Source organism: Dermacentor andersoni, chromosome 5, assembly GCF_023375885.2.
Source record: "Dermacentor andersoni chromosome 5, qqDerAnde1_hic_scaffold, whole genome shotgun sequence".
Taxonomy (NCBI): Eukaryota; Metazoa; Arthropoda; class Arachnida; order Ixodida; family Ixodidae; genus Dermacentor; species Dermacentor andersoni.
Genome location: NC_092818.1, coordinates 83,131,457 through 83,157,481, shown reverse-complemented (window position 1 = coordinate 83,157,481; position 26,025 = coordinate 83,131,457). Strand labels below are relative to the sequence as shown.

Sequence of the window (26,025 nt, the reverse complement as noted above, 5' to 3'; positions counted from 1 at the left end):
TTGAATATGCGGAGCATCGTTAACTAAAGGAAAGCTACAGAGGCAACTGGCGCCCACCCGAAAAAGCTGACGAGGCGAGCGACCGATAACAAGGCCGCCATGTTTACGCACTAGCTTCACTCAAGGAGCGACTCAAGGTAGTTGCGAGGCTACCTTGACATTTTCGAGTAAAACGATCGAGCTTTCCTTCACTGAAGGCGCGTTTCGTGCGGAGGGCAATTTCTGAAACGAAAACCCGCACTCAAGGTGCATTTCGAGTGGAGGGTCAAGTGGAGGTGCGTTTGTGAATACGGGGGTAAGTCTTTAACAACGTGCAAAACATGTGCAAAAGAACTTCCTGTGAAACCATGAAACGGCGACGAAGCAGTAGTGTCAGACTCTAGCAGAAGAACCCAGAAACAATCCTGGGGGACATTTTACAGAACCGTGAGCCCGGTGACGAGACCTGTCTAGGCTTCGCACGTGTTGAGTCGTGCCGCCGGTCAAGCTGCTAGCCGCACCTGCAGCCCCATTTTTCTTGATATGCTCTGCCACATAGCGTAATCGGCGAAGCTCCATAGCTCGGCCGCGAAACCGCTCGAGTGTCTACTCTTGTCGTTTACTATGTTACTCTATGGTATAAGTGCCTTATGCATCGTTTATCAGGCATGGCTTGAAAACTATAAATCGCACATGCCAGCGGTTTGCATACTCCACAGCAGGGGGGTGGAGGAGGGCTCCCAAGCTATTTGTTCTTGAGGAACCCTATCTACCTGGACGCGGACCCGCCCTCAATTAGTTCTTTTTCCAACCGATGTGCTTATCCACGGCGTCTCGATGATTGTTGCGACAACGAAAAGAACGATGAATCACTTGAACATACGACGTGAAGATGTGGTACGTTTATTTCTTAAATTGAAACTCTAAAGTAAAAATCATCCAGAGGGGTAATGGGCTGGGATTCGTTTTGGCCGCTCGTTGAGGCCCAAAATGCCGTTTGCGGAACCCAGCGTGGGAACCCATGCTCTAAGGCATTTTAGCAAACACAATGGAGGTAGCGCCGGAGGCACTGCGAGGCCAGGCAAAGCGCACAAGGTATAGCGGCTCTCCATGTTTTTTTTAATAGTTCCTAACGCTGCGACTTAGTCCGTAAAGCAGACTTCGGTGGTGAGCGTGTATTGAATTGTTGGAACTTGCGCAGCAGTGCCTTCAAATAAGTAACGTATTCTATTCGACCACCGCAATGCATCACAGTTCTGGATTATATTGTCCCTGCTTCCTCAACACCAAATATTGTGGCGAAATCAAAAGGACGTTCTGTGAGAGAAGAAAAAAAAAACGTGGCAGTTATGGTGGCCGTACTTCCATAACGGGGAGCAACACAATAGGCTTTAGAAATGTTGGTACTGGATCGTTAAAATTTGAAGGAGAAAAATGACAAAATTTTCTCGATAGCAGCTGCGGGGTTGCGGCAACGCTGGCCTCAAGTTTAGTCTAGTTCTCTGGGGATTTCGAAACCAGCCTCTATTCGCACTCCCGCGCTCTGAAATGTGAAACTGCAAAGCGCCATCGCGGGAGGACAGGAGTAGGAGCGTACGGACTCGGAGATTAAAAACACTCGCAAACCTGCGAAGCGTGCGCAATCTCGTAGGCTATGCATAGCAAGCGGTGCGTGTTCTCTACTGCTGAACCGAGATGGCGCAACACTACCACCCGTCTCCGACGGGAATATCGTTTTCCGCCGAATTTCAACCGGCTGGACCACTATGCGCATATGTCCCGTGTAACCACCTGCAATAATGGGAAGTGTCCCGGTTAACCAACTGAGGTTAATTAACTAGGCTGTTAGACATAAGGTAGTGTAGCCTGCTTGTCACGTGATTCTATTCGCAAGAGAAATGGGTAAAAAAAGGTATAATATGTGGCTCGTTACTCTGTGTAGTGATGGCGACAATAAGCCCAGTTAAATTGTGGTAAAGAGATCGCTCCTCCTTACAGAAGGCTAAGCGCGCCAGTGCACACATTTGTTGGAAATTTGTTAGAAAATGGGTCAAGCAAGCAATGAGAGCTTCATTTATATGAGCAGCCTACACTCACCTGGTCAAAGATCGAAGGGAAAAGTCAAAGAAAATACAAATGGGTACACAGAGCAGTATGCTAACAAAGAACCAGCTGTAATAAAATGAATACACCCAACTTCAACTGAACCCTTCAACGGAAAACAATGAAATATAATATAATACAACGAAACGAAATGAAAGCGAGTAGCAAGGCATGCAACTCGCTCAAAGTTCTGCGCAATATGCGGCTTGTTGATAGAAAAAAATATAACTAAATGAAATCATTACTACTTTAAGAGGGAGCGCCATCATAGAAAATTGACGATAGCACATGCTTCCCTGTTTTCCAATTTTATTTCCAATTTCCCCATCAATGTCGCTATTTCGACACAAGTTCGAAGAACCAGCCGCCCGCGTGACATAAGTCCAGCGACTGGTTCTTCGAACTTCTTAATTCAGCGGAAAAATTGTACAGGACAGCTGGCAAAAAATTTATCTGCTGGTCTATCTTGACCTTTTAGATAGCTGCCGACTCCTGAATCACAGCACGATGTCTCAAGTCTTGGGACATGTGCCAAATCATGAACTACAACATCCTCCAATGTGACAAAGCGAAAGAGAGCACGACATTTCTTCACGTAGGATTCGTTTACATGGTATCTCTGTGTCGCAGAAAATAGCGGATAGGGGTCACGTGGTATTAGTGATGCGCAGGTTGGTGCAGTATAGACGAAGCTGCATTGTGATCACCTTGCCCAAAGCTTGAGGCTAAGGAATGTTGCGGGAGAAAATGTGAAAAGTGCGAAAGGTGCGAAGTATTTTGACAGAAGCGACAACAAGCAACTAATCTCGTCCCTTGAAGAATAAGGAAGAGCGCAGAGTGAAAGGGGGAAGTGTGGTTTATGCAGCGTACGTCCGGCTTTCTGCAAGACACGGTAGATTTATTACATGCGACCATTGTCCTACGTACAGGCATGTGCGTCGGCGGTTCGTTGCCATCATTTCCGATTTTCGTGGCCAGCAGACATGTTTTTCAAAAATACCCTAAGTCAGGAAGCCGTGCTCTATATTGTGCGCGCAATTTTGGAACGGTTGCATTAAAAGAGCACATATAAGGTAATTTCTCGCGCATTCAAGAAAGTGTGTCCCAATACTATAGTTGCGGGGTCGACAACTATCATATAGAGCATACTTAAAAAGAAAGTTATAATAGGGATTTTTTACTCAATTAGGAACTAAATCGCGCACACCTTGCTTAGCTGCCTGTTCCACAAAACAAAAGATTGCAGTTGACGACCCCGGATTATCAAAAAAAGAAACGATTCGCACAAAATTGCAATGAAAGTCGCGGCGCTGAGTGAACTAACTCAACGACTGCACTTGCAGGCGCGTTATCCATTGAAAAGCGGGGCGCTGTAACGCCCGCTTTATTAACCAAATACGATGGACTGTCGATAAGTGCTTTAATAGTTACGCACTTTTATTACAAAGCGCTGGAGGACTCCCATGCAAGAACGAACCCCGTCAGGTTGCGTTTTTTCAATAAAGGAATTCAATCCCCGCAGCGAAGTAGACATGCATCACCGAACTCCAAGGCCCGAGACACGTGTTTCGGCGCTCAACTCCCGCTCCTGCGGCACCTCAGAGAGAGCGATGGAGGTCGACGCAAAACACCTGGTGTCATCGACACCGAAAGGATAAGCGCTCGCTGGAGCGCGGAAAGAGGGACAAAGTCACAATAACCACGTTAAGAAAGCGATAACCTAAAGGTTATCGCTCCTTTGTGTTAATTTTCTTTAAATCTATGTAACCTAACAGCTTCTTAGCTCTCATTGTTTCGTAATACCTTTTTACCTGTCAGTTCTTAAATGGCCTTTATTATCCACTGGAATTGTACAGGGCGCTTACGCAACTTAAGTGCCATCAAAGGCATGTTAAGTAACTTCTCTTCTGTGGCCTTATGTTTACAGGAAACCAACCTAGACGAAACACACGAAAACATATTAAAAGGCTTCACTGTTGTACGGCACGACCGTACTGAGGCGAACAGGCTTTCAGGTTGTGTAGCCATTGTTCTGCAGGGCGGTATCGCAGCAAGAGAAGTTCCCATTAACAGTCACAAAGAAGCCGTTGCTATCACCGTTTTAGCTAAAGAAACTATCACCATCTGTTCAATATACATTCCACCGCATTCACATTTTGCTGTAAGAGATCTAGATTTAATTTTAAGCCAGCTACCTGAAGCTTTTTTATTAGCGGGTGATTTTAACGCACGTAACACGTTATGGGGTAGTAAAACAACCGACACCAGGGGTCAAACACTTGAAGATATTATGCCAATAAATGACATATGCCTTTTAAACACTGGTACTGCAACCTATTGCTCTCCAAGCGCAGGAGCTATGAGCTGTGTAGACCTGGTGCTGTGCTCTTCATCTCTCTTTGGCGATTTTCAATGGCGTGTTATTCGCAATCCCTATGGTAGTGACTATATGCCTTCTATGATTAAAAAAGATATCTCCTTTCCCTACAATCCATTAAGATTACCCCGTTCGAAACTCGATCTAACAAACTGGCCTCTCGTCAGTGAAAAAACCAGTCTGTTAAAGAACATAGATGAGTTAACGATAGACAAAATTAATGAAAAGATTACTGTCTCTATACTTGCTACATCAGAACAGACTATCCCACAATCCTCCAGCTCCTTACGAAAAAGAAATACCCTGGTGGACGAATGAATGTACAGAAACCAAAAATGTACAAAACACAGCGCGATGTATTTTTCGGCGATACCCAACACGAGATAACCTCCTCTCTTTCAAAAACGCAAAAGGGAAAGCCAGGTACACGCGCTGGCAAGCAGAAACAGTCTTTGAAAACCTATGCATCACCAATAAATAGCTCGACAACATCCAAAATAATGTTGAATCAGCTTCGTAAGTTTAGAGGCGACTACGCTCCTTACACCATCCCTATACTGTCGCCCCCAGATACGCAAACGAACTTAGAACAAGCAGGCATATTATGACAGCAGTTCCGTAACATATCAAGCTCAGTAAACTATTCTGCTACATTTAAAAAATATAAGCAATCAGCAGAAAAACCTAAGCTTCCGACAATAGGAAGTTCCGAGAGATCGTATGATGCCCCCTTAACACTCCCGGAAATCAACATAGTACTCTCTACTGGCAAAAACAGCACCCGATCTGTACAGAGTACATTACACAATGCTCGCTCACATACCTCTTTAAGCAGTTGAGACTTTGCTCCGTTTTTTCCACCTTATCTGGGAAATGGGAAAACTGCCAAAGGAGTGGAAGGAGCCATCATAATCCCTTGAAAGCTGGAAAGCATCTTACAACGGCAACCAGTTACAGACCTATAGCACTTACAAGCTGTCTTGCAAAGTATTATTGCAAAGTCAATGTAATTACATCCTCTGTAATGAACTCATTATATGTGGATGATTTACAAATTGCGTTTGGTGCGTCGAACTTTGCAAACTGCGAATGGCAAATTCAAGTTACATTGAACAAACTCATGCAGTGGGCATCTGAAAACACTTTTCGCTTCTCAACTGAAAAAATTATTAGTGTTGTCTTCTCACAAGAAGGAGGCCTACAAACAGATCCTGTCCTCAAGCAGCACGAAGCCACACTACCGGTAAAACAAGGACACAAGTTTCTGGTTGCTCCGTTTGATAAACAGTTGAACTTTATCAAGCACATGAAGAGTCTCATAATTAAAGCGAACAATGCACTTAACGTCCTCAAAGTCCTGTCCTGGAAGCGCTGGGGCTCTGATCGTAAATCCCTGCTGCACATTTACCGCACTTTGATACGTAGCATATTAGACTGTGGTAGCATCATATATGGTTCAGCCAGACAGTCTTATGTCCGACGACTTGATCCAGTTCATAACTTTGGACTACGACTGGCAAGTGGTGCTTACAGAACATCACCTGTTCAGAGTTTATACGTTGACTGTAATGAACCTCCTTTACAGCAGTGCAGAGTGCTACTAACTTTTTCCTACATACTCTCAATCGAGTCTTCACCCAGAACACATATGCTACAACATCTTCTAACAGTGCAACTAACGCTTACACTACAGAAATAAACGGAACATGATTAGGCCGCTTGTCCTGCGATATGAGGAATATTGTCGGGATTATGACATTCCTCGCGAACTCCTCCAGGTTGCCAGAGAGCCACAGCATTTACCCCCGTTTTACGATTTTGCACCGTTATGTGATTGTACATTGACACATTTAAAGCAAAGACACCCCCCATGAACACATTATGCAAGAATCCCGCGCTCTTCAGGACAATTATACAAACTACACGAAATTTTACACTGATGGCTCTAAATCAAAAGAGCACGTGAGTGTAGGAGCCGTAACGGAAAAGTGGGAAACGAGTATTCGATTACCACAGCATGCCTCTGCCTGCATAGCCGAAGTCGACGTAGTATAGACTGTAGTTAAAAAGATCATGACTGACATACGCGAAAACAGTCATATGCACTGAATCATTAAGCACACCGAAGGCTTTACACGTGAAATCCGAATGTGAACCCCTGTTAGGAGATATTTTAAACATGGTACCTAAAAACAAATACGGTCGATCAATTAGGATTTGCTGGGCACCAAGCCATGTTGGATACCGGGTAATGAAGCAACGGATAGATGAGCGTCAATTGCAGCGTACAAAGATAGAACAAACACAACACTTGCATTTAAAGATAGTATCAATGCGATTTGGAAGGCCTTGGTGTCGAAATGGCAACACGAATGGGACCGCTGTATAAGCAACAAGCTACATCTTACTAAATCCGTAATTGGCGAGTGAAAGTCGTGCACTAACCAGCAACGGTTCTATGAGGTGATGCTGTGTCAACTTTGGATTGGACAGACACATCTGACAATTTCTTTTTTGAAAAGAAAACCCACCAGCTTGCGAAAAATGCCATGAAGCTCTTACCGTCATACACATCCTTATCCACGCATCGAAACACAGAGACGGAAGCTTTTACACAACCTGTATAATTTACATATACCTATACACCCTGCCTTATTGCTGGCAGATGACCCGCTAGTGCCATTTACTGACTTGTTTGAGTTTTTAGCGACAACTGGTTATTTACACCAACTATAATGTAACGCAGGTTTACCTGCTTTAATGTTGTGTTTTCTATTTTCATGTGACTGGCGAAGCACGGCCTGAGTAGCCTTTGCGCATTAAACTCCAAATAACCAATCAATCAACCAACCAACATGCGAGAAATGCCAAGAACCACTAACAGTTATTCATATATTACTGATATGCACACATATTGAAGTACACAGACGAAACCTTTTGCATCATTTATATAAATTACACATACCTTTATACCCTGATTTAATTATAGATGATCCTATAGTTACATTACCTGACGTGCGTAAATTTCTAGATGACACTGGCTTTTTATACAAAATATAGATCAACATAGCCTTTTTCTTTTTAAATTGGATTTTAAGATACATTGTGCTCGGCGCAGCATAGCCTCAGCCACTCTTGCGCCACTAAAAGCCACATTTAACGAACTTACCTTTATAAAAAGGGCAGAAAGAATTCCCAGCATCAAACTATCTGAACCATTACTGGCAAGATTGTTTTTGTACGCCTCCGTCGTTCATGGTCTCCAGAGTTAGGCGAAACCTCCAATCATTTCCAATCACCCCTTTCTGTGTTTTACATTAAGATAAATGGGTTTTATACCTCAAACGAATATTTGTAATTTTTTTGTATAATATATGACAAAATTGGTTTGACAAAAAGGCTTGACAGAAAAAAGAAATATGGAAAGAAATACACAGTTCAAGCGCACAGTAGTAGACACAGGGTGTACATAAGCGTCTTCTCAAGTACGTTGTCGTTGTAAAAGTAATACAAGCCCGTGTAGCTTTCTGGGTTGGTGATAGGGGACAAAGAGGTGGAGTTGGGCAGGTTATGTAATGCATACAGCAAATAACCGGTGGTCTACTAAAGTACCAACATGGGAGTGACAAATGCACTCTAGTAGGACAGAAAGGGCAGAGAATGTACGTTGTAGATTGAAATGAACTTAAGTACAGTGTAGTGCAGCCAAGAAAGAGAAAGCATGGAAAACGGAACCGTGATAGTGCCGCTCATCACAGCATTAATTTTGGAATGGAAAGGCCAGGTTCGGAGTCGTTTGACGCTTGGTGCCCTTTTTCCCACTCATACTTCATGATTATTTGTTTTGGGCTAGTACATAATGCTGCTTCGACGCGAATGTCACCGGAAAGTACCTATAACGGCCATCATTGTGAAACGTTGCATACGTCATTCGCAACGCAGGGGGCATAGTCGAGCAAGCGGAAAATTTGTGCAAAAAAATTATGCACTCGTCGGCCTTACAAACTGCTGATAAGCACCAGTATTAGTTTGATAAATTATTATTGTGGGCTCCGAGAGAAACCCTGCTGTAATATTATTCATTTATTACTCATAACTTCATTGCAGGGACTTCCATAGACCATTTATGAAGCCATATGTTTTCATTTGCTAGTAGTTCAAAAGGAAATTAATGTCCACGCACGTGGACACATTGCTCGAAAGTAGTAAACCAAATATGTTACCAAATTAAGGAGACAAGAATTGCGGCTCACAATCGTCTTCTTTTCCTAAGTTACGTACAAATATTTTCTCTTTTGTTGCATTAGATAAAAGAGCTTTCAAAGTGAAACAAGATGGGAATTACTCTTTGTTATTATCAACGTCATTATCATCAATAATTCGAGTGGAATTATAAGAACCAGCTGCGATCAACCTTAGTGCAGAGAGAGAGAGAGAGAGAGAGAGAGAGAGAGAGATTTATTGAAAATCCTTGCAGAGATGCTAAACAGAATATGTGTAATGCGATATTGCCGACTATAATTCTAATAGGCAGGTTTACAGCATGCTGAAATGCAGGCTTTTTATCGGCGAATGTAACACCTCAGTCATTGGGGTTAATGTAATTGTCTATGCTTTATTTTTTGGGGGAGGGAGGGACCTGTGGAACGTCATCTGCATTGCAGTCTGTGTGCCCCCTTAGCAACAAAGTGAGTCGGCTCAGTCGGCTCTGCTCTACAAAAACAAATTCAGCCATATGAATTCAAGGATATGCGCCAAGATATACTTGGGGCAGTACTCGAGTCCCAATGTTAACCGTCGTGGACAGACAAATTTACATGGCAGTAAAAATGCACAGTTGCTTGATCTACAAAACAAACAATTCGCGCTTGTCAGTGTTTATTCGAGAACATAATGCGATGACTTTAGTTAATCGGCATCCCGTTTAAAGAATGTAATGCGGATAATCAAGTGGGCGTCTGGCGCTAAGCGCATTCACGTTCCAGGCCACCACTTGATGTTTGGCTGCTCAGTCACGCCCTATTTGGCCCAAACTTAGCCAGACGGCCACACCGAGTTGTAAATAGCAATATATAGACGAGGGTACAGGGTGCCTGGAAGCGCCGTATGTTTCCTAAAAAAAGCTAACTAAACTTCACACAGGAGGGGCACCATCCCACGAGTTTATGCGTAATATAGCATAGTAGGTATAAAAGTAAGTATAGTAACTCTCTCAAAGCAAGCCGACCATTCCTGCTCTGATGCAAAAATGCGCTGCCGAACAGCGCGTGTCTGCACAAGGTTAAATTTAGTTCAGATAGCGCCATGCGTGACACGACAACAACGTCATCTGCGCACGCGAGTGACAGTTGCATTATCGAGTATTGACTTCTTTCCTCTACGGAATGATACCACAGTAATTAATCCATTAATTCGGGGTTTTACGTGCCGAAACCACGATCTCATCACAAGGTGCGCCACATTGGGGACTTCGGAATAATTATGGCCACCTGGGGTTGCTTAACGTGTACCCGATGCATGGTACACGGGCATCTAGTGCACCCAAAGTAAGGCGCATGACATTTACTCACGCATGATAAATCTGGCGTGATTAACTTGATGCGCCCAGTCAGGGTCCAACGGTCAAATCTTGCAATCGCGCTCACTCCTTATTTGTGAGTGGACCCTACGTGGTCAAAAGCGGTGGACGCGCATTGGCATCCCTCTGTTTTGCTGCAGAGGCCTCTTCCCACAATTTCTGAACCCCACGAGTCGGAAGTGGGAGCGCCATAGCCGAGCAAGCGCAGGCACGTACACGGGGTGAGGGAAGGAGGGGGGGCGCAGGAGGGCCCGCGCACTTCCCCCCCCCCCTCCGAGATTAAGCGGGATACTTCTCCACACCTACCCCCCGCTGGCTACGCCACCACTCCTAGAGCGCCGCCAACTCAATCTTGAGACTTGACAGCCTTTCGGGGGTCAAGACTGGGCTGCTGCTACAGTCTCATTATGGCCGAGGCGTAGAAGCGAACCATGATCGGTTCAAGGAAAAGGGCATTAAAACTGAGGGATTGAAACAGATTGATATTCTCCCAGCTAAAAAAATGCCGGGATGTCTTCACGTTTCTCATTATTTCGATGTTTGTTTCGAAATTTGAAGGTGCTGGCCGCTAGAAATTCCCTACTGATATCTTTTAAACGATCTACGTTTCATAATCATCCCTAAAGATGTCAAAATTTCGATCAAACCCTGCAATAACCGCTGAACTCATAAGCAATATGAATGTCACCCGTTACCTCGTCTGGTTTCTCCCCTAATTGTAGAGTATTTTTCGTGCAAAAGCGGCAACGGGAACAGGAGTCGCAAGAAAATGAACAAAATTAAGCGATCTACTAAGGCAGAGACGACTCAACAGTCGAACAGGAAGGAAAAGCAAGAATTAACAAATTTAGCAGCATGTGAAAATATTTATGGATGAAAATATTTTTATTTGGAAAGGCAGTAGAGAAAACGCCACCGGAGTGGAGGATGATTCCGTGTGTTTTGAATGGCGCTTCTACAGTTACCAGTCGAACCACCCGACGTAGGCACTTCTCTGCTGTGCTTATGTGGGTGTTTTTCTAACTTTCCTCGGTGGGCGCAGCACGTCTAAAACCACAGCATCCTGCACTCTACGCCGTTGTACTGGTCTGGCGGCCACGCTTCATTACGTAACTTCCCAAATAACAATACGAGTCGGTTTTGGCATAGAGTTTCCTACGGTGTACTAAAGGGAACTCTGGCGCTTCAATCGTTAAGCTACCATGGGAATTATGGGAAGTGCATGGATTTGTCTGATCTTCGATCGTGATTGTGGATTCATTTATTACGCTTCGTATGCGTTCATTGTCTTAACTTTCAGAGCACTCTATACTTTTCTAAGTGCAGAAGACGCTGCGCACACAAACAATCGCTACTAATTGCAACGGCTCAGCTTGTCGAGTTGACCAAATCGAAAAGCACATAGCATCTGAAGGCACTGACATCGTTATATGTCACTTGTCGATGCATGCTTCCGTGGAGTAATGGTTTCAATATCGGGCGTCTGCGCGTAGAGGTCGTGTGTTCGAATCCTGTGGTTGGACAATTTTAATAATGTTTATTTAATTATTTACTGCATAGTACATTGTTGAAAACGACGAGTTTACAAAGTCACGAAGCCGTATGACGCCGGAAGAAGGAAGTTTAGGCAAGTCCATGTGCTTCCAATAATTCCCATGCTGGCTCAACCACTCCCATTGCAGCTTCAGTAGCCACTACCCCCAGAGTTATTTCTAGTAATTATTGTATGGAACTGAATGGGCCTTGGCACTTCACTTGGTAGAGCAGCAAACGAGGGACCCAAAGAAGCTGTGATGCTTCCGCAATTATATATTTCACTATAATTCCTCTAGAGCTCATCATAAAAACACTACTAGAAATCTTTATTTTACGTATTCGCTTGTTGACTTATTCTTGGTTGTGTCCTTCCTGCGTTTCTTTCCTGCGCGAGTCAATTTGATGTGGCTCCTGGTTTGCCAAGTAAAATAGACATATCACAGGTGCACTTGTGAGATACACCTTATTTCATTTCTGTTTTGGGTGTTTAGGCGCTTTCGTAGCGAGCGGTGGGAATCATTGACGTTTGTACTCGCAAAAGTAGAACCGCGCTTCATTTGCATAAAAAAATTACATCCTTGGGGTCACCCCCCCCCCCCCCCCCCCTCCCGGATGAAAAAAACCCTGGGTACGTGCCTGATGCATGAAGTTTCTGCAATAAAGAATCACACGCTTTTATGTCTTATTGATGAGCGCAAGTTTGAGATTGATGGATTCTACCTATTATGGCTCAGTGAGCTCACTTAAATGGGACCACTCTCGTTCCGATCGGCGAGCGTACTGCCGAGCTATGCCTCTCTAAATAAGTAAAGGGAAAATCCTTCTAGGCTTTTCCTTCGAGGAACCCGTTTGGGTTTCCTTTGTAGCAATTGCTACGAACGGGTGGATGTCTGATTTTCCCTTTACTAATTACTTCTCTCCACCTTGCGGGTTTCCGCAGAACTACTACGTCAAGCCTTAATTATAAGGCAAGGTTCGACTGCGTCATGCATGGCGCGGCTACGGCGCCATTTGTGCACTGCGCACAGGCACGAACGAGTAATGACGATTTCCCACTACCAAACTGTACCATATTAAGGCTGTGGGGTATAACATGTTTTCGTTACATGAGGTTCCAGCAAGCGACCCCCTCTGACCAATTGTTGTAGAAGAAGAAAAGAAGAAAATGCAGATGTTCTTAGCCAGGAAAGTGGACTTTTATAATCCCTGGACGGATGTCCCGCACTTCACTTTGATATGTGGTAGCCTCCGCTTATGCAGAACTCGAACGAACTGAGAATTGTGTTACGTTTAACAGAAGGGATTGCATTGAAGCGAAAGACAAGAGAGAGAGAGTAAAACTTTATTCAATGTAAATAAAATAAGGCACGATGGTTGGAGCCCCTATTCCAGGGCCCCACTGGCACGAGCGGCTCGCTGGGCTTGGTCCAGAAGAGCCAACTGGCTCTCCCGACCCCCGTCCGCAAGCCATGCCTCCCACTGCCTATTTCTCATTAGTGGATGTTGGTGTAATATGGGACTGCCTATGTGCGGAGGCCTCCTGGAGCACTCCCATGTGATGTGTTTTAGTGTGGGTATGTCTGTGCACCACGGGCACTCGTCAGTGAACCTCGTGGGATGTATTCTGTGTAGGTGGTGCAGGTTGGGGTATGTATTCGTCTGAATACGACGCCAGTCCCTCTCCTGTTCGCTGTTTAAATCGGAGTGAGGATGTCCAAAACGTCTCCGCTCCTGCCTTTGCTGTAGGAGGATGTCCCGAGAATTCGGTGGAAGGTCGTCGCTAGGCCATGCCGTTGCTCGGACGTTCAAACCTCGAGCAATACGGTCTGCCCTAGCGTTTCCTGCCAGTCGCTCGTGTGCCGGACACCAGACGATAGTGTGGTGCCCCTCCAGTCGAGTGCCTGAAATTTTTATTATTGATTTGGGTGCCGTTCCTTGCAAAAACAGGCGGCAAGCCGCTTGTGAGTCGGATAATATGACAGCCGAATTGGTTTGGCGCTCGGCGTCCTGAATGGCCAAGGCGATGGCTGCAGCCTCTGCCACGCATGCCGAGGCGGTTTTGAAGGATGCCGTTGTTATGTTGTTGTTGCATGTAGAGACTATGGTGAAAGTGTCTGAGCTGGCTCGACTGGCACCCGTATAATACACCCCCGGTCCCATGCCGAAACGTTTGTGAAGGGTCTTTGCCCTTGCTCTGCGTCGTCCGGGATGGTACTTGGGGTGCATGTTTTTGGGAATTGGGGCCACCGCGATATGCGATAGAACATTGCGGTCTATCTGTGCCGTTTCCTCTCCGCAATACTGGGGTCTCAGGGGAAAGCCTAACCTCGCCAATACTTCCCTGCCCTGAGTTGAAGAACAAAGTCTTTCTTTCTGGACATATAACGTCGCGACTGCGTACTCGTCAAAAGTATTGTGCAGGCCCAGTCCCTCGAATCTCTCTGTGCTAGCGCATTCGGGAAGACCAAGGGCGGCTTTGAAGGCTTTTCTTATTATTGCGTTTGCCTGTTTAATCTCTTGGTTTGTCAAGGCCTGATATGGAAGGGCGTATGTGAGTCGGCTAATTACGAATGCATGAACCAGGCTGATGGTCTCTCCCTTAGTTAGGCCGTCTCTGCTTCTTGCCACTCTCCTTATCATTCTGGCTACGTTTCCTGTGACCGCCTTTAGTTTTTGTAGGGTGTGAGATGTTCCAGCATTCTGCTGTATCCACATCCCCAATATTCTGAGTGTCTCCACTTCACGAATTGGCGCCCCGTCGAGAGTCAGAGTGAGCGGCACCCAGTCCTTCTTTCTTGCGTATTTCGCACGCACCCGAATGAATTCCGATTTTTCGGGTGCGCATGCCATGTCCGCCGCCCTCGCGTATTCCACGACTGCATCTATGGCCTTTTGAAGGGCTTCTTGCTTGTCCCCATAGGACCCCTGGTGAGCCCAGAACGTGATATCATCGGCATATATCGCACAACTGAGATTCGGGTGTTTATCTAGCTCCAGGGCTAGCTTTCTCATCCCTACATTGAATAGCAGTGGAGAGAGTCTAGCTCCCTGAGGGGTACCTCTGTCGGGACAGTTGAAGGTGTCGGAACTCGTGGAGCCTAATCCGATTGTGGCCGTACGGTGGCTGAGGAACGAGCGCACGTAGTTATAAATTCGCGTGCCGCAGTTCACCGCTTCCAGTCCCTCCAGAATAGCGTGGTGGGAGATGCTGTCGAAGGCCTTTTTCATGTCCAATGCCAGTACAAATTTATCTTCCGACCCTCTGTTGGGGTGCAGGACCTCGTGCTTTAGTAGTAGAAAAACGTCCTGCGCTGACACGTGGGGTCGGAAACCGAACATGTTGGAGGGGAACATGTTGTTTAGCTCTATGTGGTTCGAGAGCCGGACCTGCACAACCTTTTCAAAGAGTTTCCCCGCGCACGACGTTAGGGAGATGGGTCGAAGGTTGATGATGTTACGAGGCTTACCTGGTTTTGGAATAAAAATAATTTTTGATTCCTTCCATTCTTTTGGAAGGACGCCATCCTCTGTGCAGACCATGTCGTTAAAGAATTTGGTCAAGCTCTTTAGCGTGTCGTCACTTAGATTGCGAATCATTGCGTTCGTGACCTGATCTGCCCCTGGGGTCGTGTTTTTCTTGAAGGGGTGTGCCGCTGCGTAGACCTCTTCAAAGGTTATGGGGGCGTCCAGTTCCGGTTGGTCCTGACCTTCGTAAACGGGTTTGGTGGATTGCCCGGTCGGTACAGTTCCTACGTATATCTCTTTAATTTTGTCTATCATGTCAGCTTCCCGACCTTCAAACTCGTTTTCAAGCAGCTTGAGTGTGCGATTCGCGACTGTTCTTGTTCCTCCCGGGTCAATCATACTTCGAAGAATGCGCCATGTTTTCTTTGTAGTCAACGTGCCCCGAAGCGAGTCGCTGAACTGACGCCAATTGCTGTCGCTTAACTTTTGTGCGTATTCGCTAGCTTCCTGCGCTAGCTGAGCTATCCGTATCCTGAGTTTACGGTTAAGCTTCTGCCTTTTCCACCTTTTTGTGAGGCCTCTCCGGGCTTCCCAGAGATGCAAGAGGTGACGATCCACGGCTGGAGCCTCCGTTGTCGTTTCAATTGTTTTTGTGACCCTAGAGTGAATAACTCCTACGTCTGCTATGCTGCCGATTGTTTTCTGTTTTTCGCGAAATTTAGTCCAGTCGGATAGCCTTGCCTTGCCAATAGCTCTTCGAATCCTGGCTGCATTAACCGATATGCTTAAGATATAGTAATCGCTGCCCACGTTTTCACCTAGGTTCGTCCATCGCGTCTCACTTTCGTTGTTGGTGAACGTGAGGTCGGGGGAAGTGTCCTAGGACACGCTGTTCCCGATTCGCGTTGGGAGATCCGGTTGAGTTAGCTCGAAAAGTCCGTAGCGCTCTACAACGTCTGCTAACAATATGCCCTTGGGATTGACTCTACTGTAGCCCCAGTTTGAGTGTTGTGCGTTAAAGTCGCCTAACAGTATTAATTTGTCCCTACCTTGAGCGAGTCGCACCGCGGTGGCCACCACGTTTTCAAAATCCGCCTGTTTTTCTCTGGGAGAACTATAAACGTTGACAATAATTGTTTTAGGTTTGCCCCTTTTCTGCGGCCAAATCGTGATTATCTGGTGCTGAATAGGTTCCCGAAAAAAATAATTTACGCTAATCGCGACATCCTTCTTGGCAAAGGTGGCTATTTGAGGGTAGTCAGGGTGAGCATAAAGCTCGTACCCTTTGAGTTTTTGATTTTGTTTCCCTATTTCCTGAATACAGATAACGTCGGGAGGGATTGGCGCCGATTCTATGTAGTGCGTGAAATTAGCCAATTTAGTGCGTAGCGTGCAGCAATTCCATTGCCAGATTTCAATGTGTCCGGTCTTTGTGTTGTTTGCCATATTATCCATGGATATTACTGTCGCTATCAGTGTTCTCTATAGCTTTCGGTGTCCTGGTAGGAGCTCCCGGACTTTGACTGACCCTCTTTCGGGGGACGGCTGCGGCTTTTGTTTGCACATCCTCTACCATTCGTTTGAGTTTGTGTAGCTCTGCGAACATTAGTTGCATGTTTTGTGCTAACTGTTCCAGCGTTAACGAATGAGCGCTGGAGGCGGTACTTTGTTGCAGTGATGTCTGTGGTGGTGATTTGGAAGTGTGGTCCGCAATTTGTATGGGTTGCTGTGATGTGCTCTTGTTTGCCGTGCGCTTAAAAGCTTCAATCTCGGCTCGTAGCTCGGCTAAACTGTTTCGAAGTATTTTGTTTTCTTCTACTATTTTCTTGTACTCTGGGTACTCTGGGACAAGAAGTTAGAGTAACATTTCAGTTTGGTAAGCGCGGGCTACGCGCATGCGTTTGGGTGGTACTCCGGTTTTCTACATTGCGTGTAGAGTCCTTTAAAAACGCCTTCATTGTGCCTAAGTATGGCGGATTTTTTATGCGTATTGTTTATTTTGTATGTTTTATGTCCCTCTTTTAATTTTTTATGAGGTGTAAAGGACCATTAGAAAGGATGGTAAGTCACGGTAAGGGAATGCAGAGTCTTTATTATTTCAAGCAACTTGGTACTGTACAACTCACACTATTCACTTCCCCCTTTTTCTCTTCCTTCCTCCTCTGGAGTCTCCTGTGCACGCCAAGCCCACGCCTTTGGTCTGACTTGTTTAGCTTGTGCCTGGCGCTTGGCGACCACTTCTGGGTCGGTCTACTCGCGCTCGGCCTGCTGCCCGGTTGCGTCGCTGGTTCGTCCTTCTCGCTCGGTCTCAATCACAAAACGAGCCCGATACGTCCACAGCGCACACAAAACCCGTAGCAACTGCCAGAGGATGTCAAACCAGCGTGCCTCCGCCTACCCTCCTCCTGCGCCACGCCTCGCCTCTTTTCTCATTCCCCGCTTTTCTCAACGGCACCTTTACACCCGCTACTCTCGTCCCCTCCCTCCATCTGTGCAGCGTGGTTGAGGTGTCCTCTACAGGGAGACAGTTACCGCGCTGCACATTACCCCACTTTTACCTCCCTTATTTAAGAACCTCCTCAAGAGGAAGCTTTCGCTCGGGTGCTCCTATCTAAATACATGTAAAATGAGAATTCGTTTTTCTCGGCAACCACCGCACCAATTTTGGTGATTTGTTGCATTTGAAAGTAAACCTTAATATCTAGCGACTGCTGGTTTCAAATTTTTTATTTAGGTTGTCAATTTTTTATTAAAAATTGGCAAAAATCTAGTATTCTCAGAAAATGAAAGTACCAAGTTTACAACTCTGTAACTCAGCAACGAAAAATGATGTCACAGTTCCACGAATTGCCTCTAATAGTACATCTAAAGCGGACAAAACTGATATGTTACACCTCAACTCAAAAAGTTTAGTAACATGAAAATAGAGGCTTTTCAGAACCCTTGTACACAACCTAACGAATTCACGTAATATATAAAATGACATATTGAATTTGTCCGCTTTTAATGATCTAATGGGTGCCGTTTACAGAACCGCGATATCTGTTGTCGATGCAGAGCTATTTTTCTTTAACTTAATGCTCCCATTTTTTTTCAAGCTGGCAAATTTTTGTAAAGCTTTTAACAAAATTCAGCCCCTAAATCCATATTACGCTTCCAAAAGCCCCTAGAATTTAACTTTCTCTTCCAAATGCAACAAAGTTCATCAAAATCGGTTCAGGGGTTATCTCAGGAAAACGTTCTTGTGTTTTACATGTCTTTCAACAGGCCGCGTCGGAGTTGGGGCGTAGCTAAAGTTTCCTCTTGGTCTCTAGGTGGCGTTGCTTTGCCGCACGCTCTAAGCGCGCTAGCGCGCTCCTCCATACATTCCTCGGTGTGTGATTCTCTTCACTACGTCCAGGCACCTTCCTGCTCCAGCGCTTGTTTCCCTCGCGGCGACACACAGAATTTCGCTTATTCTGCAGACGGGGCATGTGCTCAGGCGTAAATATCGTCAACAGCAGTTTTACTCTAAGAGCACCCGAATGTTTGGACATTGCTGTGGTGAAAAAAAAAAATACGGAAGATACTTTAATAGGCTCTGCTTCTAATACCGTGCACGCGCCGTGGTTGCCTAGTGGTTTTGGCGTCGCGCTGCTAAGCATAGGGTCGCCGGATCAAATCCCGGTCCCGACGGCCCCATTTCAATGGGGGCAAATTGCGGTAAGACCCGTGTACTTAGATTTAGGTGCACGTTAAAGAACCGCAGATCGTCAAAATCCCGAGTCCTCTACTACGGCGTGCGTCACAATCCTATCTTTGTTTTGGCACGTAAAACGCTATAAAACAAAGTAGGACACCACAATAAATGCCAATGGGAGCTGTCGGCGCACCATGAAGGAACTTACGTAGGGAAGTGGGACTAATATCAAGTATATGTGGAGCATTATGTGGCTGTCACCAGACTGGTAACTGCGGAGACCAGAGATCTGAGAAACTTCCTGCGCGTTTGTGAGGTTACGGGGGAGGGACAACTACACTGGGAGCGACATGTGTAGGGTGGGCGACTAGTTTGAAGGGCTAGGAGCAGGGAAAGAAGCATTTAGGTAGGATAGGAGTCAGCGGTTGCGTGTTGTTTATGTTAGTTACCTATCATCATGTGGGAGAAAATGATCTAGAGCAACATCGTATTTCTTAGTGAAATGTCAGGACGAAAGTTTCCAATATGCTGGTAGTGTCACAGTTCAGATCATACTGACGTGCCTTCAGCGCTGACCCGACTTTAATTTCAGGCCCTCTATTTCTGACCTGCACTAACTATTAAAAAGTAAGCGAACTCGAGCTGGAGAGTTGGAGTCGTTACCACAGACTTTCTAGTTTACCCCGACAGGAGTTACGTGTCTTGGAAAAGATACTCTCCCTATCTCTTCTGCACTGATTTTAGAAGCTACTACTCTTTTGTGAAACTGTTTACCTACAATGCATAGAATTTGCAATAGAAGAAGAATAAAAAAGCACCTGTACAACATGTATGAAAACAAGAATACTGAGTGGCGGCGCTTATAAATGTTGTTTGCCCACAACAATATAGGTCCAAACATTGTCACCGTGGAAAGAAGAAAATGCGATATAGTCAATTGGACTCTGACTCAGTGAGGAGGAGAGTTACAAACCTTTTTGGCCTTAGGAATCCGTGCTCTTGGATAGGTGGGGTGGATAGGTGGGGGGTTAGGTTGCTGTGAATACGTTCTTCTGGTGGGTCGTTTCAACGCTGCGTGTCTTTGTGGGCCACTCGTCGTACTTACCGTCACATGGCCAATGGGCGAGGGGTCCGGTGCGCCTTATGTACCGACAAGAGATAAGATATTACACGGAGCAAGGTAAGAAGCGGGACTGCCGAGCAATGACAGTGGAACTTGTGTTCATAACGCTATTTACGGAAGTATATTTTTGTAACAGAGGCAGCCCAGAGCGGGCAGGTTGCACTCAGCCCAAATTTTTTTTTTTCAGCTGCCGAAACCGGATTGACTCAACCTGTGGCGCGCTGTATTGTGGCGGCGCCTTCGTTGCTGCTGCTGTGCTGCTGTGCTGCTATGCTGCATTTGGAACTAAATGCCGACGACAGGCGGTGCTATACAGCGAAAGTGCTCTATGAACTTTGGATATTTAAGTGACGTCGGCAATCTTCAGCGTTCATCGAGTGGCATTTCCTCGTTTTGCCCGCGCCACAGGGGACACGTCGCCCTCAACTCTTCTGCATTTCGAAGGTTGGTCACAGTTTTTTTTGAACGTCTTTGTTTAAAATTCATAGTTCTGCGTCGCCCCTGACAGCCACGACGTGCAATTGTGCTTTCCGACTGCCTTTCGCCAGAAGTTTCGTTTTAATTGCAAGCCGAGGATGCAAACTATTGCGTTAAAAGTAGTGCAATTGAAACGCCAAAATTCTGACTGCGGATTCAACTGGTCATTCCATAGCGCTTCGCTGCAAGACTTGGCGAGCTGCAATGAATATAATCAAGTTTTATTATCACTGTTACACGCTGCTTTTGATGACTGTGCAGCTTGAATGTTGTCGTGCCCAGCTTTGTAGTGCTGAAGAGTTCTCAAACGACAGGTCAAAGATGGCGTCAGAAAGCATCGGTGACGCAGTGCAGCTACAAGTGAAGCGATGATTCGCAAAGTAGATCAAGAAATTTTGACTTGGTTTGTGGAAAACAGTTTGAGTCTCTAATTGTGTCCTGCCCTGAAAAAGAAATCATATTGAAGGCAACATTGCCTTCCTTGCAGATGCTCTGTAATAGTTATCGCAGATTACAAAAGCACCTCACCGCTCAGGAGTCCGCGATTCTGCTGAAGATTTGACAAGAAGTGTTGACTACTGGCAGAAGGCTGGCCCGGATGTTAATGTTGCCAAGCTGCTTGATTAGGACATACTGAATGAGCGTAATCGCTGACTGAACGTTGACATTCCGGGCATTGCCGGAAGTCATAAGAGCATGGCCGAACTAAATGATAGAGCAGCCAAGCTTCATCTCAGGACAGTCATTCAAGTAGGGGTGAATTTAAATCGCACTTCTTTCCGTAGTCCACCAGCCAGGTCAGGGACGAGTCCCACTGTCGTAATTCGGCTAGCGCAAAAGGTGTCCGGGGTTCGTCGCTGGTAGAAGGGCAGAAATTCTCAGATTCGAGGTCATTACTCGGTTTTCTTCCAGATTGTGTGTGAAAAAAAGAAAAAGAAACTAAGCTTGAAACTCTGGCAAGACACTTGTGTAGCCTTTTTTTTTCAGCAGTGGGATGCGATGCTAATAGTAATAATCATATTAAAGGATAACGCTATTCTCACACATTCACTCTAGAAGTGAAGGTTGCTTTTAGGGGTAGTCAGAGCTGAATTGTTGCCGTAACGACGGTGTTGAGAGCACAGGCGGTCTGCGAATGAAATGTGTTGTTTAGTCCATGGGGAAGTACGATGCCAGCGAAACTCTACAACATTCTTCTTAGCGGCGATGTTCCAACACAACTACTGAAGTCTGTCGGTATTAGGCTAATCTAGATAGTCACACTCGTTATGACTGCGTGAGCACTCCACACATTCAAAAAGTAGTGGCGATGACGTGAGGCATGATTTCTACGACAATAAACTTCATTAAAATTGGTTTACCTAGACTGGTAGAAAACATATTTCATGAGTCATTTTCATTTCTGACCTTTTCAAATTATTTTTGATGGAGCTGTCTTTAGCACATGACGTAAAATGATTGAGGAATACAAACAATGCTGTCTTCAACTTTTTATGTTTGTTGTGTTGAATGGATTCCGTTGCTGCTGCAGCTTATTGTTGCGTCTTCTTCGACGTTGGTTGCTGTGTATTTCAGAGACCTTGTTATCAGTTTCCCGTACGTAAGCCTGATCTTCTTCGCCGAGTTTTACGTGCAACTCGGGCTTGCACTGCTTCCACAACTACAGATTTACTGCACTTGATACATATCGTCATGCTTAACTGCAGTTACTGCTGGTCTCAATCACTCTAGAAAGAAAATGGTGTGGGCCTTGACCGAAGCACTCCTGCATCCGCAAGGCCCCAAAAGCCCTTTTGTGCTTTTTGAAGGCGACTGAATTGCCCATCTACCTGTGACCATCAGTGAACAGGCACTACGAATATGTACATACTGACTTTTTCATGCTGCTTTGTCGTACCTCTTTTTTTCTATATTTCCTCCTTAACCCTTTTCTATGTGTAGGGTAGCGAACAGGGTACAGCCTTCGCTAACCTCCCTGCCTTTCCTTTCCCTTCACCTATATATATATATATATATATATATATATATAGATATATATATATATATATATATATATATCTTCCTTGTCATAAAGCTTCCAAAGCCTTGTGCTTTCAGATTTCAAATCGATGGCCGATCTTAAATGGTCTCGAATCTTTTTTTACAATGATTTAGATATCACAAAATCTATTTCAAAGTATTCCAGAATGTTGCATTCATCGTTTGCCGGCAGTCCGCACACTGCAGACGCGGCCAATCATGTTTGAAAACTCACCACTTTAATACGCTTTCAGCTAACGGTTCGTATTTAGGGCATATTGAAATTAGCTTCAGAATTCAAGCCACTCATAGCAATCTCCGTCAAATATGGCTAGCTCGAGTTTCGGCAACTTCGTTCGGCAGAAAAAGAGTTAGCGGTAGATGACGCTTTCGAAGCAATTCGATGGAGCTAGCCGCTTGGCTGTTCCCTGGAAGCGGTTGCGGAGCTGTGGTGTGACTGGAAACACTAGGCGGCTGAGCATGATCGTATCGGAAGTTTCTCCAACAAGGTCGCCAGAGGTACCAGTACCGAATTCCTCGTTCACTTTCTGTATTTGCTGGAAAAGACACCCGATTCTCTTCAAGGCAAGGAAACCTCGCAATCCAACCTGGAAGCCAAACTTCCGCGTTCGTCTGGGGCACGTCCAGCTTTGCTCTTGTATAGCGTGGCCCTTCGTGGTAGCTTCCTTTCCAGGGAGGTCATGTTATCGGAGGGAAGTTCGCGGAAGTAGCAACCGTCGGATTAGTTGCGGTGGTCCTGCGCGCCGACGTATCGCGTATTTGTGCCACCAGTTGCGGGATTCGTGCAACGTCAAATAAACTTCCATCGTGAGGTCAGATGCATTTTGTAATGGCAACGACGAAACTACGGATACATGCGATTCGGAGAGCTGCAGAGAGCGATGTTTTTTTTTTAATTTTTCGGTGGTGTAGTTGAAGTTTATGTTTAATGTAAGCTTTATGTGGTACATAGAAACTCTGGCCACTATACGGAGCCCAACGAAATTGTTAAAGCTAATAAAATATGTAAAAAAAAGAAATCAACTTCCTACGAGTTCATTTAGCCATATATCGTGTCTTACCTTGAGAACACTCCCTTACATTTGACATTTCGACCGCAGACTTTTCTCAAAACAGAGAAATACATCACGAAGTTCCAAAACAATCGCTACGCCATGTTTAGGCAGATAGTTTTCATGCCTTCGTGTTGTGCTTTGTGTCGGCATACAACGAGCACATTCGCACACGGAAAATGCTCAAACTATTATAAAACCATCGTTGTCTGTTGAGCTGCATGAAGAGCTTAGAGATGGAAATGCGATGCTCATTTCTGCGTGCTTGCAAAGGCTCGCAGGACCTTTGCGCCTCACACATTGTTCTTTATCTTTGTGGTTTATTGAGTGCTAACGTGGTGCTGCAATTCTCTCTCTCTCTCTATTTATATATATATATATATATATATATATATATATATATATATATATATATATACATATATAGTTGAAGAAACGAAGGGGCACACCTATGAAAATTGCATGTTCAATGGTTTAAGTTCCGGCCGTGGCCCGGCTTTCGCCAGAATAAAGCAGCATTCTGACGAAGGTTAAACGTTAAACCCTTGGACATGCACTTTTCGTAAGTGTGCCCCATTGTTTCTTCAACTACCTATGCACAGGACGTACAGAGCCTTTCCTTAAATTATATGATTGTCTATCAGGAATGCTCTTAGTTATTGTGCGCATGCGCGTAGTTTACGAGCTGTTTAATTTTGCCACGTCAAAAAACTCAAAAGCAACGAAGCAAGCACAGTATACTTGGATCTTCGTCCCATCAATGCTGTGACCCCGGATGAGCATTCTGGGCCTCACTAAGCTAATCCTGTTTTCCACTGGTTCTCTTATTCGCATTACTTGTGTGAGCCAGATGACCAAAATAAGCAATGGAAACACATGAATGTGCTTTGGCGTGCACACTGCTAACAGTGGCTGTCAATTTCGCGTTGACTACTGTTATTTCATCAACATTGGCTATGATATGACTGCGATTTGAAGGGCACACTACTAACGGTGCCTTTCAAGAGTGCCCTGACTACTGCTATTTCACCACGGGGCCCGTCGAACTCGACGGTGGCTACCCGAATGAACATTCTGGGCCCTATAAAGTAAATAAAGGTTAACAATTGTGTCTCCATTGAGATTTGCCAACATTTAGGCTAAGTTTTCATGCCAATTATTAAAGTTAGCACGATGTGTACAGGACGTTGCTTATCAGAATTGAGGTTTGATTAAAAGCAATATGGCATCAAATGAACTGCTTATTTATTTGAGAAGTCGTAGGATGGATATTTAGCGGTCGCGCACGCACCGACAAAATTTTGCTAGCCCTATTAAGGGCTGTTGGTTCGTTAATAATAAGTCGTTATGCTTTGTCTAGAGGTTCAATGAATGACAGCTCACAGTCGGAGTCACTTTCTTCAGTGTCATCTTCACCCACTTGGATGACGATAGGTTTAATGTGCTCACTCCCAGACGTGTCAAGTGTGAACTTTGCTGGTGGTCCATCACGTGGTGAATGTTCTTCCTCCAGTCTTCCGCCATTAGGTGCTTGATTTTCGTCCTCGAGGTGTCTTCGACCGCGGACAGCTTGAAGTCTTTGTTCACAGCAGCGATGCCATTTTTGACCTTGGCCCACGCAAGCCCAATGGGATTAAATTCGCAGTCTTACGGCGTCTGCCTGGGTGCAATGTCACCAGCCCTTTCAGCTTCGTTGTTTACGTTGCAACTCAGAAAGCGTGACTTTACAGATGCAACCAGCTCAAGCAGCTGCTTCTTTACCATCCTTTCACTGTAGGTGATTTTCTTGCTTTTGAGCCATTCCTGTATTTTTTTCCTTCTTCCGGGCCATCGCCCACAATTTCTTTTCTCGCCGGCTATGGTATGGTGCATTGTCCATAAAAAGGGCTTTACGAGGTGGCAACTTCAGCAGAACGTCATTGAACTATCCCTCGAAGCGATTGCCGTCCATTTCTTCGTGATAGTTGCCCGTCTTTCGGTTTCGGAATACATCCAAGCAGCCGTCGACGAAGCCATTCGACGTGCGTCATGATCAGGTGCTGTCCTTTCCCGAGGGTTGCTTTAGACCCGTCGACAAGCCAGTGGTTCAAGCGCACAGCCGTCCACGTTTATGCCCTACGGTGTCTGTCCACACAACCGACCGTGTGTATCCCGCCGTAAACTATGATTCGTCCCGGAAGATCTTTCGGCCTTCCACCCGGTAGCGCTGCACGTCACGAAGGTAGCGATTCCGCCAATCGGCGATGTTATCCCGGTCGATTAACAGTGAGTTGCAGCTTCTTTTTTCGTACTTGAAGCCAATTTCGGCAAGCAGGCGACGCACCGTACAACGGTTTAGTTGTGGGAGATCTATACGCTTCGGGAACTCGTTAATTATCTTCTCGACCGTAGGTATCACTTTGCGGCGAAATAAATTGTGCACACATGACCTCAGTGCGCACAACGTCGAACTGTCAAACTTCGCGCTTCGTCTTCTCTGCATTTTGTGGGCACTATCGCGAGAGCATCGACAGTTTGCCACCCGAAAAATGCGAAGCCTTAACTTCCTCCCTCAGCTTGAAACTGTCCTTTCGCTCACACCAACCATCTCGGCGGCAAACTTTCCCGTGTCCTCCA

General features: G+C 45.5%; 1 long non-coding RNA gene across 1 annotated transcript in view; it reads left to right on the top strand.

Annotated features, from left to right (window-relative positions):
• LOC129385022 (uncharacterized) overlaps positions 1-26,025 on the top strand; it is a 143,847-nt gene that overhangs the window by 14,980 nt on the left and 102,842 nt on the right. Inside the window, exon 2 of the long non-coding RNA XR_008612553.1 lies at positions 20,028-20,284. This is a non-coding gene — a long non-coding RNA (uncharacterized lncRNA). The remainder of the gene's footprint in view (positions 1-20,027; positions 20,285-26,025) is intronic.